This window comes from Caretta caretta, chromosome 2 (genome assembly GCF_965140235.1).
Source record: "Caretta caretta isolate rCarCar2 chromosome 2, rCarCar1.hap1, whole genome shotgun sequence".
In the NCBI taxonomy this organism is placed as follows: domain Eukaryota; kingdom Metazoa; phylum Chordata; order Testudines; family Cheloniidae; genus Caretta; species Caretta caretta.
This window is the reverse complement of record NC_134207.1, coordinates 88,510,690-88,526,113: the sequence shown is the minus strand read 5'-3', so window position 1 is coordinate 88,526,113 and position 15,424 is coordinate 88,510,690. Positions and strand designations below refer to the sequence as shown.

The window sequence follows — 15,424 nt, the reverse complement described above, 5'->3', positions numbered from 1 at the left end:
GTAATGCTTTCCTTTGTCAAGTCAAATTATTGGATGTAAATATGACTTTTCCTTTCAAGGATATGATTTTAGGCAGCATGCTGATTATCTTATACTGGGAGGAAAATACACAGACACAATCAGTCAACCTCATCCTCTTCATCAGGTTGTGATTCAAAGCCATCATACACTAAACAACAGAAGCAGCATGTTCTTTTGAATCTTTGTCTGGAAATATGTATGGGTTCTCCATTATTTTCTAAATGAGCCAGCACTCACCAACTTTAGCTATGAAATTTTTCTGATGAACAAATATTATTGTCTAATTTTAGATTGTGCATCACTGAAAAGTCAAATAATAATGATGCTTATAAATTAATTAATCTCAAGTATGGCATAACAACCATAATCAGCTATAAATCCTTTTGCCCTATTTGCATTTATTGAATTTGCCTTAATTATGCTGCTGCCTAATTGTGAAGCTCAATCTAGGGAAGAACTCACAAAACCCAATGGTGCAGAAAGCAGAAGACAGTTATTCCACTTCATGGATTTACAGCTTTGGAATCTTACCGAAAAGTAGTTGGAACAGACTATTTGTGAGGTCATTAACATGTAAACAGTGTCAGATGGAAAACACATGACAATGACCTACCATCCTAATGAAAAGTGATATTGAGTTTACTAATTCAGATAAGGGTACACAGATTGACTTTTCTCCGAAGCGCAAAGGACTGTCACTGAAACAAATGCATGGCCCTTGTTGCAATTAATTTGATTCTTGTTCTTTTAAAGCTTTACTTGTAGATTTAATTAAAGCTTTCACACAGCAGGCACATTCAGGAAGTATTTGGGTTTAATGCTTTTCTCTTGAATAAAAGAAATAGTGAAGGCTATGATTCAAATAATAACAGGGACTCATAAAATAGAAAGTTAGTCTTAATACGTAGGCATTGTTTTGCTCTAACAGAAGTAAACATATATTACAGGACTCCTGATTGTACCTGTCATAGTTAACGTTTCATCAGGGCTTTCATTATAACCCCTATTTCAGTGGCTTAAACTGAAAACCTCTCCTTTTTGGAGTCAAAATTGTCCATGATTAGTTTCAACTCAGAGGTGACTATCTTTGAAAATATGAGCAAAGTCCCTTAAACTGCTTTCAGTGGGCAAAGATGGAAAAAATACAAGCCCACCTTTTCCCACTGTAAGAAAATTTTATGGTTTTAGCTCATAAATACCATAGCTCAAAATTCCCTTAACTTTAACATATGAAATGTTCTGATAAGATAATACTCTCCAAGGACTATTCCTTCTACCAATTTGAAGGGGGAAAAAATTAAAGTAAGTCACAAAATAAGGGAGGGATTTTCAAAACTGCCCAGTGCTGCCCTTCTCGGACTGAAGTCAAGGTGAGTTTTACAACTGACTTCAATGAGAGCAGAGTTTGGGCAATGTGAATGCTTTTTGATAATCCCACCATAAGAGTTTGAGAACTCAAGTTTTCCACATGGGCAGTCATCCTTTTTCTGACAGCACAGCGACAGGACTAACTGCAAGCACCTTCCAGCACTGGGACAGAATTATGCAATCTGATCTCCACTAACAGTCCCTATTAATCCATGCAGACTCTCAATGGAGCTAATGGGCACGACACAGGGGTCACTCTGCTGAATGGATAGCTAATATACCTGTAGAAAGTGTTCACAGTAGAAAAGTTTCCCCTAGGTGGGTTTCTAAATACATACAGATTCTGTACTGAAATATTTATTTCCTTAAAAAGCTCATAAGCTGCACATCAGTTCTGTAAGCACCTGCAAGTTTCTCAGACCTGTTAACCCAGGACATTTTTCTCTTCTAAAAATCAACAGAGAAATTAAGATGCAACAACATATGTTAATGTCACATTACAGGCATGTTCACAGTATAAATTTACTGCTCAAAATTCAGGCCATCTATGAGCTAAGGGTCCCACAGTAATATTGACGGGGTTATTCTGCACATTCCCTTTAATAAGACTCTTAGCTGCTAACACTTATGGTATGTGAACAGACCAATTAAGTTCAACAGAATTTTTCCTGTATGTAAAGTTCCTCATGTGTTTCAGTGTTGGTGTGATTGGGTGACATACATTTATAATAAAGATTATGCTGTTAGAGATGTACCTAAAAATGGAGAGAATGGGCATGTGGCTAAATTAACTTCACTGTGAGAATACTGAACTTTTTCATCTCCTAACTGTTGAGGGCCAGATCCGAGGAGGAGGTTGGGAATGACATTAGTCAGAGAGGTTGTGTGGCAAAAGCTTGTTACCTAAGGATTCCCCGATGCTGCTCCTGTGCCACACTTGCTTTCCTTCCACATTCCCAAAAGGAAGGAAGGCTCTGGGGGAAGGGGAGAATCATGGCATTTCTCTGGGGCTGACTTGCCCTCATACAGTTATTGCAGTGGGGCCCAATTTAGAGCGGCACTGACGGTACTCTGAGAAACAAACCAGCCCCTATCTGGCCCTAGTAGTCCTAACTCTGCTCGCCCCCCCCCTTTCATTTGCTTTGCCGAGTGGATTTTAGCCAGACTCAGGATGTAGCCTGACATGCTTAAATTAGTAAATAATGTTGCAAAATTATTTGCAAATGCCCTCTCTAAAAGACCCTTGCTGATTATGCACTGCTTACTTTGCTACAATGTTTGTAAAATTCTATGTTAATTATCACCATGTGTTAGTGTCCGCATATAATACCCCAAATGTTTGATTCCTATAGAAGCAGCTGGAGTATACTTTGAATTTGTAAGTTTTCATCATGAATGGGTGAATACACTGCATTTATGTTGCTGCTTTTTGCTACAAACATTTGAATTGTTGTATTGTCTAAACTGATGATAATACATGTGAAAATATTTATAGATATCTACAGAGTTATAGATGTTATGGTTTTAGTTCATAAATACCATAGCGCATATGAAATGTTCCGATAAGGTATTACTCTCTGAGGACTATTTCTTCCACCAATTTGAAAGGGGAGGGGGATTAAAGTAAGTCAAGGAAGTAGAAATCATTTATAAAAATATTTCTTATTTTTTTCTCTTTTTCCTTTTAAATGCTTAAACTCACGTAGATAGCCACATAACTATCGTGTCAATACAAGCCAATGGGTGACAACATGATACAAAAAAAGTGAGGCGATAAATAATGTTATCTGGAGACATCTTACAGGTTTCTTTTACATAGGTAATGAAAATTGATGGACTTATTGCATTGGAGACACAAGTCCTTGTTATTACTCTGGAGAAGGCAGGTGCAATATTATAATGGTGCACATAATATAATCAGCAAACATTATACCTCCTGTAAGCAGCGTTTGACAGTAACTAAGTCTTCCTATCTGAGCAAGGCTCCCATTGAAGTAAATAGGAGGTCAATGGGAGTTGATTTCACCACAGAGTCTAGGCTGACTGGGAGATACATTGCTGGGCTCTAAAATCCTCAGTCAGAATTACAAGTTGTACCTCCCACAATAGAATCTGTGGGCGAATGGTAGCAGTCCTGGCACCTGGCAGTTTTCAAGGTGAATTCCCCCTTCCCCAGGCAGTTTTCCCTACATGTTTAGAGTGCAAAGAGAAATGCTCCATGCCTGCAAGTGCAAATTTGGTCCACAGTACATATATTACACACTAATCTCTTACATGTCATATGTTGAGAGTAAACAGAGTGTACACGCAAGTGACATTAATTGAATATCTTCTTGCTTTTCTAGGTTTCAGAGATATTCTTAGCAGTACCTATCCAATAGAGATTCTACTTTATTAAAAATAAGTATACGACATTCAAAAGTATATAGTAAAAATAATTACATTTCCCATGTTATTGTTTTAAGTAAAATATTTTCCTTTCACTTTAATGCTCTTTTAAATACCCTCTTCTGTTACAACAAACTACAGTAGAGAGAGATCAGAAAGAATAAGGGGAGAGGAAAGGTGATCCTGTGGCTAAATGAGGTTTTGAATTTCGTTTCAATTCCCAGTTCTGCCCAAGGCTCCTTATGTGACCTAGGACCAGTAATTTAATTTCTTTGTGCCTCAGTAGCCATCTGTAAAGCTGGAATATTAATAATTCCTTATTCCAACTATTTACCTGTATTTTTAGACTGAAAGCTCTTTGGGGCACACACACGCTGTGTGTGTATGTACAGGGCCTAGCACAATGGGGTCCCAACCTGGAAGAAGTAATTCGTCATTTTTTCTGGATGTCATGTTTAGACACAAGTCAGTTTGGAAGGGCTCAAGGAAAGAGCTGGAGGGAAGGAAGTGGAGGATTCACAAGTAGACTGCATACTCTAAGACTCTGGAGACAGAGGGCAGCAGGGGGAAAGGATGGAAGTAAGAGAAGGAGGTGGGTTTGAAGGTAATATTTTCCAATCAGGATAAACATGACAGCAATTGCAGGAAGAGGGAAAGGAGCCCAAGGAAAGAGAGCAGCTAAAGAGAAGGAAGAGGGAGGAAGGAGACCAAGAGGAGAGAAGATGAAAAGAGACAAAGTCAACAAGATAGGATGCAGGAAAACTTGAATATTGAAGACTAGGAGGGTGAAACTTGTGGTGAAAGAGAAAAAGAAGCTGGAGAAAAGAGGGAGACAAAGGTAGGATTTAAAGGTAAATTAGAACACAAAGTAATTTCATTTGTAGATGAAGAGTGATATTTGCAAAGAACATTTAACCAATGTACAGTACTCCAGTCTTACTGGAGTACTACTGTTCTAAATCTAACAAAAGGGAGGCAGAGTTGCTGTACTTTATTCAACATACATCTAAGTATATTCCTACTGGGAGCATATGTTCAGTCTCTATAGGCAACAAGAGCTGGTTTCCCTCACTGGACTTTCATTTTACTTTTTTTTAAAATTGGTATATAATTTGCAGACTATAGAATATTAAAATACTGTCCATGATGTCTGAATGTTGGTAGTAACAGTAGTACTTGTATTGTGAAAGCAACTAGATGTCCCTACTAAGGATCAAGGACCACTGTACACACGTAACAGTCCCTGCCTCCAGCATTTTACAGTCTAAATAAATGTCAACCACTTCATTATTTCATCTGATCCTTTTAGAATATTACAGGCCATCATCCTGCAGTCCTTTTGAAGGCCAAGCTCCCACTGACACTGATGCAAAATTGGGCCTGAAAATGATGATAATCTTATTGCTGTATACATATTGAATAATCTAGGAAATGTTTGTAGTAGGTCAACAAAGACTTTAAATGCAAGTCTATCCTAGTCAGCTACCTACTGTAACTGGTTTCAGAGTAGCAGCCGTGTTAGTTTGTATTCGCAAAAAGAAAAGGAGTACTTGTGGCACCTTAGAGACTAACCAATTTATTTGAGCATAAGCTTTCGTGAGCTACAGCTCACTTCATCGGATGCATAAAGTGGAAAGTACAGTGAGGAGATTTTACATATACACACAGACCATGAAAAAATATACATTTTAAGGAGAGTGATCACTTAAGATGAGCTATTATCAGCAGTAGAGTGGGGTGGGGGGAGAGAAAACCTTTTGAAGTGATAATCAAGGTGGGCCATTTCCAGGAGTTAACAAGAACGTCTGAGGAACAGTGGGGGGGGGGGAGGAATAAACAAGGGGAAATAGTTTCACTCAGTATAATGACTCAACCACTCCCAGTCTCTATTCAAGCCTAAGTTAATTGTATCCAATTTGCAAATTAATTCCAATTCAGCAGTCTCTCGTTGGAGTCTGTTTTCGAAGTTTTTTTGTTAAAGGATACTCACTTTGAGATCAGAAATCGAGTGACCAGAGAGATTGAAGTGTTCTCCGACTGGTTTATGAATGTTATAATTCTTGACATTTGATTTGTGTCCATTTATTCTTTTATGTAGAGACTGTCCAGTTTGCCCTATGTACATGGCAGAGGGGCATTGCTGGCACATGATGGCATATATCACATTGGTAGATGTGCAGGTGAATGAGCCTCTGATAGTGTGGCTGATGTTTAGTCTCTAAGGTGCCACAAGTACTCCTTTTCTTTCTACTGTAACTGATAAGCATATTATGATAAGCATTAACACAGTGGGCTAGATGCATTGCCCCTATTCTGGCTGCTTGTACTGCCTGGCAACACTTTGCAAGGTTAATCTTTGAGCGGGCTTAAACCAGCTCAAATGGCACTAACCACATGCTCCTCCCATCCTCCAACCGGTGTAAAGAGCATGACTAGAGAATGATTTCTTCTGGTGTACTAAGTCTCTTTCAGACAAGTTAGAACTGCGTTGGGGTTACTCTAAGCTGTGCCCCCAAGATCAGAGGACCAGAAAGAGGGAGAAAAATTATCTCCTCCCACAGGTGCGCTGAGTGCAGCTTAGGAACACCTAAGCACGTGGCCCACTATCTGACTTTGTTGTATCTCAGATTTTAGAATTAGCGTGAGAAATCTCAGCAGAAGCCATCCTGAGCTTCAGTCACTAAAAAGAAAAATAAATTGGCTTCTGTAAATGCTTTGCAGCTCAGCAGAGGCAGTAGCAGGTTTTATCTGGCATAAACTCTATAAAATTCTCCTCTACTCCAGATGCTGGCTCCTTTTATTTGGATCATTGCTGCTGTTGGGTTGGCACAGGAACTAACCAGAACTATGCAAGATTCTTCTGACAGTAATATTAATTTCTTTCTGTAGCTTATTTGAAATCAGCAGTAAAATAAAGTATTTGATAAATTCACTCTCCTCGTATATCATAACTAAAAAATAAGCTTGCTTCCAACAACCATGATAATTCTTCCAAAGTTATTTCTTTTTTTTATTGGGGCGCTTTGTCAAGGCTGATAAGACTTATAAAGTTGTGTCTTGATTTGACACCACACCGCACTATCCTTTCACTATGCATTCCTGCTTAATTCTTGCGAACGGCAATTTGGCCAGTTCCGTCTCTGATGTACTTCCACTGACTTCACCAAAGTTCCGCTTTGGATGAGTTTGGACGATTTTCTTGAAATGGGCTAGCAAATTGTTCACTAATGGCAGAACCTTGAAGTATCTGCTCACAACGGAAGCAGTGAGTTAGCATGACAAATTAACACAACTGTTGTGAAAGCAGCAGATTAGGGCGACTGAATCATTTTTTAAATTCTCCCATGTCCCAGTAAGACATTTCATCGCAGGAAAATAATAGCAAAGAAAAATGAAAGAGATAAAAACAGCAAGTGAATGCCATTCAAAGCAAATGGCCCTTGTCCTTCACTGAGGGTCTTGCAGTAGCACTGTATCCTTTTCAGTTGCATTATGGTAGAGAAGAAGCTCAAGGAAGAAAAGTGGAAAAGAAGGGGAAAAAGGATGTGCAAACTCTTTATACTGAGAAGATTTTCCTTGAGGAAATGAGAGTGTACTGACAGATGCTACCTTGAGACAGATTATCATTAATCTAGTCATAACCCCTTCTGATACAGTCAAATAAAAGTATTTCAGCCAAAGCATCATTTATGGGACTCAAGGGGTATTCAATGGATTAAAGACTAAAAGGATCAAACAAAAAATAATTACTCAGGAAAGCGAATACAATACTAATGATTAAAGAAACGTAGTGCCCTATTCTGACATCATTCAAGAGACAGCAACATCATGTTATAGATGCTCTTTGCTGTACAATACAAGAGACTAAATCTCTGGTATGTTAACGAACAGAAGTTTTAGATTGGTTTCACCATATTACTTCCCCCCACCTTTTTATTTTTATGTATTTATTTTATATAGAAGTTTCAGTTGCACACAAAGCAACATTTACCTCATTGTCCTACTCTTGGCAGACACCTGATGGCACTTGGGTCAATATTTCATTAAATCACTGCAAGCTAACAAATCAATCTATTAGAAAACTACAGTCCTTAAGCAACAAGAATTCCTTAGCAAACTGTGGTTTTACCATGCAGTATAGCCTATTTGGTGTTAAGATATTTATAGCATCACTGTTGTAGCATATTATGGGATTAAGGAGCACCCGTTTTCAAGGACATTACCCTTCTTAGACAGTAAACACCAATACTAAACAGGAAAAAAAATCTCCAAGCACCGTTGAAATTTGCAGTGAAAGATTTTAAAATTGTGCTTTAGTTATCTATGAATCCAGAATAAAATGTCAGAGAGAGAAAGGCATGACATTTTCCTTTTACCTTAAAGGTGTTTCTATTTTAGCCTTGAGGAAAATGAATGAATATTATTCAGCGTATAATGTCCTCTTTTAAGGCATTATTCAACAAAAAGTTGGTATATTGTGGCAAAGCCTCTCTGCCTAGACTGACTGATGTTGTATGTAAGTGTGATTGATTTGGGAACCAAAAGTCTTAGCAAACTTTGAATACCACCAGCAGGAACAGTGAAGTATGTATTTAGTCCTTTCTACCACACCTTTACAGTGAGCATGGCCCACACTGATGAAGTGGTGAGACCGATTGAGCCACGTTCAATTATAAGAAGGAAACACAGGCCCTAGAACAGAGATGAGTTGTCCATCAAATACTGGGAAGATCTGCTCTCCCCCCACACCCACCCCAAAGAAAAGAGAGTGTATTTCACCAGCCCTTTAGGTGTAATTAAATTAGTCTTTCAGCATCAAGCTATAGTGTGTCAGACATCTCCTGTGTATGCCCCAGAAACCAACTCAAATCTGTACATTAGTCTGGATTGAAAGACATGACTAATCTTTGACTAATGAGAAGAGAACAAACAATATAGACTGCAAAGTCCCTTTCCTATAAAAATACTGGTTTAGTTTCTAAATCTGTCGTACATACAAAAAAAATACATGTAAACTGACACTGGCTCTTTAAGAGGAGGAAAAAAACCCACCTTCAGCTCATCTGAAAATTTACTGCTTGACACTGAGGGAGCAAGGATTGTAACTAAATGTAATTGTGTGACCAGCATAGCAATCAATCAACTCTGATATCTCTCCTCACTCTCTCTGTAGTATGACAAAAATCTAGCACACTGCAGATTAATGTTTCTCATTCAAGAGAACTGGGCTAAAATACTTTGATAGTCTGGAGGAGTACCTCCAGAAAATGGCAGTGCCCACCTACCTGTTGATGTAAAAGGGGTAAGTTTAGAGTATGAATCTAAAGGTTCCCTGGAAAAGATGAACTAAAGCAAATTTATTCCTCCAAGTCAGCTCATTTTGTGATCTCTGTACCAGTTCATAAAAGCTATTTCAATTTGTCTAACCGTGGCTCTGGGTGAGAAAACTTGCTAAAAAATTCAGAAAGATCTTAAAGAAAACAAGCTTTTATTTAATAGTATTCTGAATTTTAAATGGCATTTGGTTGGTTCTTTTGTGTATATTTTCTGTGTGGGAACATGTATGTAAACTGTGGCTGTAAAACAATCCAATTATTTGATCGGGGGAATGGTGAAGAAGCCAGGAATTAGCAGAAGGAAGAAAATATATATAAAGAGAAAAAGCAAGGAAGACTCGTGTGATTTTTTAATTTACAAAAACATATTAGTTTTGAGATTTCTTATTAACTGCATTTAAAGTAGATATTGTGCCTCTGTATAGAAAGCACACAGCAAATAGCCCAGAAGTATGTATTTTTTCCTTGCAGTAGGCATTAGGATTTTCTGAAACATGTTCATTTGTTATTGTAGACACCGACTTCAATTTATGTCATTATAGACATCTGTGGCCATCTGCACCAAAATGTATGGGACAACATCCCCAAATCCTGGAAGACTAGCTTACAAGACAGGATTCTGATGATTTCACAGACCACTTACATCACCTTTTTTGTGGCTACAGAGATGTCCTTAAAGAACCAAACTTAAATATCTATAAACTTTGTATGGTGTCTTACAGGGGTTCTAAGTGGACACAGTAAATATACAACTGGTATAACAGATCTAATGGTCAGCTCAACATATTCATGTTCTTCTAACCTCAGGAGGTAATTTCTTCCAAAACCTCTCTTCTCTGGAACAAGTTTTATAGCTAGTTAGAGGGATGCTAGCTCATGTAAATTCCTCCCACACGCCAGTATTTTTATTTCTAATTCTCTCCTTCACCAGGGAATTTGCAGCCAGCTGGAGTTCTAGGAGCAACTCCAATGTGTGACTGAGCATGGAAATATAGAACTGACTTCAGTACCAGTAGAAATTTTCTACATAAATGGAAGGTTTCAAGTGTGGCCACTGTACATTTCCTAAAATGCTCAGTCAGTTGCCTCATGTCTTTCCCAAGATCTTAAATGCCATATTTTGGATATTTTCATACTGCAGATTGTAAGGTCTTCTGTCAACTATTTTTGTCTTTTGTGCCATCAGATACTGTGACAGTCATGATAGGTTTAGGAAGAGTCACAGATTTGGCTTCTGTACAGAGGTCTCATGCAGAAGGCCTAAATCTAGCATTTAAATATGGCAGAGAGGGGATATTTTGAGCCTTCTCAATAAGGAACAACCTCCCAGGCTGTGGAGCTCAAATAGGCAACAGAGGACAATTGTGTCTTAGTGGGGCCCTTTATTATGCTATTTTTATGAGTGGCAAGGTGTGATTTTCATGTTTTTATTAACTATTATTAATGCTTTTGAGAGTGAGTGAAGAAGCTGAATTTTTACAGGTGAGTAGCTTTGACCATCTTTGAGCCAAACAAGACTATCATGGCAAAGATACAGAACTATTTTTGGAACATAGGAATTCTCATGTTGGACCAGACTTGTGATCCATCCAGTGCAGTATCATGTCACTGACAGTGGCCAGTGCCAATGGCAAAGAATTGTGTGACTAAAAATCACTAAATCACACTGTGATTGGTTTTGGCTTCTAGGTGGAGAGTTGCTGGGGGCTGAGAACTTGTAAGGTGTACACTGGGTGTATTCATGGTGCAGAACATTGCTAGGTACTGGGCTGGTGGGAGTTGTGCTGCTCTTAATAGGGGATGGCCAACCCAAGGTGGGGAAATTGGGTCCTCTTCCCTCTTGCCCCCCTTTCTCACACAATGTTTAGCTATGGGGAACGTGCCTCTTCCCCCCATGAGAACCATGTGGGCAGATGGGAGGGGGAAAAGATGTAGCAATGTTGGGCTGCAGGAGAAAGGAAAAGAACTTCTCTTTCTCTCTCCTTTACTTATCCCTGATGGGACCTACTGCCCATGGCATTTAGATGCAGCCAGTAATGCCCACTCCCATGATTTTATTTGAGTTTCACAATAGTTGGTGTTTTTCCTAAAGTCCCAACTCCTGCATTTATGGGATTACATGAGAATATTAGCTTTCATTTTTAAGTAAGTGTCTAGCTCTGATGGCTGCAGAAAAAAACCCTTGATAATGTGAACTGTAAAGGCTGAACAAAAAGAAGGCAAATAAAGAACCAAAAATTTATTGTTTTTTAAATCTCATTATTTGGGGGGAGGTTTGACTTACAATTTTTGAGTTCTTGGAGGTGTTAATACTGCTTCTTCTTTTTTGTTGGTTTGTTTTATATTTTGTTTTCAACCCTTGCAATTCATTTTTAGGTCATGCCCCATAAGCTGAAAATCACTGGCCTAATATCTAAAGCCCGGCATGATTTGCATTTTAGGCACATTGGGAAAATATTTTATTTCCATTTACCTACAATATCAGAAATGACTTGTGATAAGGCACAGTTCTTAGCAAGAAACCAAAAAACCCCAACCATCCAGTGCTATGTAATCATGTTGAGTAAATTTAAATTTAAAATCACTTTCACAACAAATCATCTCAGATATTAATCTCAACCTAGTGGACAACCACAAGAAACTTTGCCTTTGCAACCCTGTCATTTGAATTTTGAACACATTTTATCTGTGGCTACCTGGTGATGTTATATCTTCCTAACTCATTGCAGTTGGTTAGTGCCATCAGTTACTACTCTGTCCCCAAGCTCAGGCCTCATCTATACTTGAGACTATCCCCAGTTAATCAGTCAGTAGCCAGAAACTGGGGTAAACGCAACAGTTTTCCTTACCTACTGCTGGGTTTGCACCAGTGCAGTTATCCTGGCTTCTGGCCACTATTGCTAAACTCAGAGGATAGATATGGCCTTGGTCTAATCTCAAACAAAATGAAAGGCTTTTAAAAAGTTCATGGTTATGGCCAGAACAATGGGACACTGTTCTTACATGATCTACAGGCTTTTCTAGTTCATCAGCTAAACTGGAGTTACATAATAAGCTACTAATGTAATTTTACTGCTCTCACCAATGTCACCGGGGTTCTGTCCATCAAATCATGTCAGGAGAAAACAGAATTATGTCTGTGCTGGTTGTCATCTTGAGGAAACCAGTCATTATACATGAACATCACTAACAGCAGCTTATCTATTCTTACTTCTCCCACATGGAATAAACAGTTAAGTCCAGAGAACTGCTGCAAAGTTAACTACTATGGAATTTTCTGTAATTTTATGAACAAAAGAACTCACAGACTTAACGGCTTGCTTCCAGCCCAAACAATCTGCTCCCTGATTGTGGTGAATGGTATACAATAGTGACTTGGCCAAGAGAATAATGGGAGGAATGGCTCTGGCATAAGCACCAAAGCTATTATGGAGAAAGATTATTATTAATGGCAGTGCTCAACTCCTTCCTGTGTGACATCTCTTGACTGGCTACCTAGCAAATACAAGATAAAATGATATAGTTGTGTGTCAAATATGCACAGCTGTAGCTAACTCCTCTGATAATCCAGCAGCAGTGCAAGTTATCTGCCAATTTTTGAAAAATATTAGAATAGTTTTAGAGGTGGCAGGCCATTAGGAAGAGAGAGCCCCAGCACACTAGGAAACTTTGCTGCATGCAAGACAATGATATCTATTTTAGTACATAGGTTCCTGGATGATGTAACTGGCTGGATGTCACATCCTATGCTTGCAATGTCTAATCACTAACAGCAGCTTTAATATGATGCCCAGAACACTGATGATAACTTAAGGATGGCACCATATTTCAACTCAGATTCTTGGAGGACTCTTTTAAAAATAAACCATGTGCTAAAATTCATATGTACTTCCACTTTCCTAGATCAGTTAAGAAAAATGGCAAATTCAGTATTGACTTGCAACCCACTGATTTCAGTGGGAGTTATGTATGCTGTAAAGCAGTGTACAATTTGGTCCTTTCCCAGTGCTCACTTTTCTCTACATACATTTCTGTACTGCGTATGAACATAAAAGAAAACAACATGGCAGGAAACTAGGTCTTACATGGACAATTTCAAGGTCAACATTTTCTAAAGTCTAAAAACCGACTTCAACAGCAGAGCCTACATACATTTGTGGGTTACAAGCAAATATATGAACAATCATGACATATTTCAGAGTAACAGCCGTGTTAGTCTGTATTCGCAAAAAGAAAAGGAGTACTTGTGGCACCTTAGAGACTAACCAATTTATTTGAGCATAAGCTTTCGTGAGCTACAGCTCACTTCATCGGATGCAAACTGTGGAAAGTGTAGAAGATCTTTTTATACACACAAAGCATGAAAAAATACCTTCCCCCACCCCACTCTCCTGCTGGTAATAGCTTATCTAAAGTGATCACTCTCCTTACAATGTGTATGATAATCAAGTTGGGCCATTTCCAGCACTCATACACATTGTAAGGAGAGTGATCACTTTAGATAAGCTATTACCAGCAGGAGAGTGGGGTGGGGGGAGGTATTTTTTCATGCTTTGTGTGTATAAAAAGATCTTCTACACTTTCCACAGTTTGCATCCGATGAAGTGAGCTGTAGCTCACGAAAGCTTATGCTCAAATAAATTGGTTAGTCTCTAAGGTGCCACAAGTACTCCTTTTCAGTCATGACATACATATGGCTAAGCTGAGTAATCACCCAAACATATATCCATAATATACCCATACTGTCCCTCTGTGTGTATATTATATCCTCACTTGTCCTTATTCTGAAATTGGAGCTATGTGGACACAAGGGTCTGCCTGCATGGGCCCAGTTACAGAATCAGGGCTTGTAAAATCTTTGGGATAGCAATGTATCTCTTGTGTGCCTTTTGCCAAGGGCCTGGCACACTTGGAGGTAAAATAATAAGTAATAATAATTTTGGCTTACCATCTTTGAGAGTGGTCCCATCTTTAATCCCTCTTTTAAGTAATTCATATATACTTGTAAACCCAACCAGACATACGTGTGTACTAAATTTCTATTATACACACTGTACATCACAAGTGTGCTTATTTTCATACCAAAAACTGTTGAAAGATCGTAATTAGGATTGCAAAGTAAAGCATTTGGAAGTTAGGTAATGACAGAATTATGCAATTTGTGTGTATTATGATACAATCTTTAATTACATAGTTACATAATATTTTAAGCACAAATCCCCTGCATCCATTAATGTACAGGATGCTCAGTGAATGAAGCAGCAGTTCAGCATTTCTTTCTGTCCTCTGCATTCCCTGCATAGAATACAGATTTTTTTTTAATTTCCCCATGAACTCTTCTATTGTGCTCATCTCTGTAATATCTGAATATCTTACAAGTATTTATGAATTTATTTTCAAAACTCTCCTGTGAGATAGAAAGTATTATTTTTATTCCCATTTTACAGATGGAGAGCTGAGGCAGAGAGAGGTTTAGGCCAAAATTTGTTGAAGAGTCCACTAATTTTGGGTACCTCAGCTAGTGCCCAGCTTCAGACACCTAAGGCTTTTTTCAAAGGTGCTGAGTTGGGTACTTTGTTTCAATTTGAGTGCGGAGTGTTGAGCACTTTGAAAATCAGGCCCCACATGTCTCAAATTGGGTACCTGAAAAACACAGATTTATTGACAGTCTCCAAAAATTATGGTTTAAGCAACTTGCCCAGCATCACATAGGAAGTCTGTGACAGATCTATGGATATAATCCAGTCTCTTCAGTCTTAACCTGTGCCTTAATAACCAGACCATCCAACTGCCCTCTGATTCATTCAATACACACACCTTCCAACCTCTGCTGAGAATGAGTCAAAATTCCTACAGGCCATAGCCTTATGCACTGCACAACCTTATCTCATTCACCATTCACTGGATGCAATGAATGAAACAGGGGTCCTGTGAAAAAAAGCATTATGTGATTACACTATTAAAGACTGCATCAAAACATCTTTATATACAGAAAACTATCTTTCTGCAGGCCCGTATACTTCCTGAGGCCCATACACTTCCTGTTAAATCAATATTGTGCCTTTTAGATCCACTGAGACAATGGCAACTCATGACATTTATGCACCATCTTTATTTATGAAATAAAAGGAAAATGTGCAGAGCAAATGGATGCAAATCCGTGTACACGTGTCTAAACATCACAATATTTTGGGCAGGACAAATGAGAAGGAAAACCCTAAATCAGTCCTAAAAAGAATTTGTCTTCCAAAAATATTTGTAAAATGCCAGTGAGATTTATGATGCCTACCACTATTTTTCAATTTAAAAAA

At 38.4% G+C, this 15,424-nt stretch overlaps 1 protein-coding gene across 9 annotated transcripts in view; it reads right to left on the bottom strand.

Moving 5' to 3' along the window:
• The window catches only part of PTPRM (protein tyrosine phosphatase receptor type M), a 682,939-nt gene that overhangs the window by 198,349 nt on the left and 469,166 nt on the right, over positions 1–15,424 (bottom strand). The window lies entirely within an intron of this gene.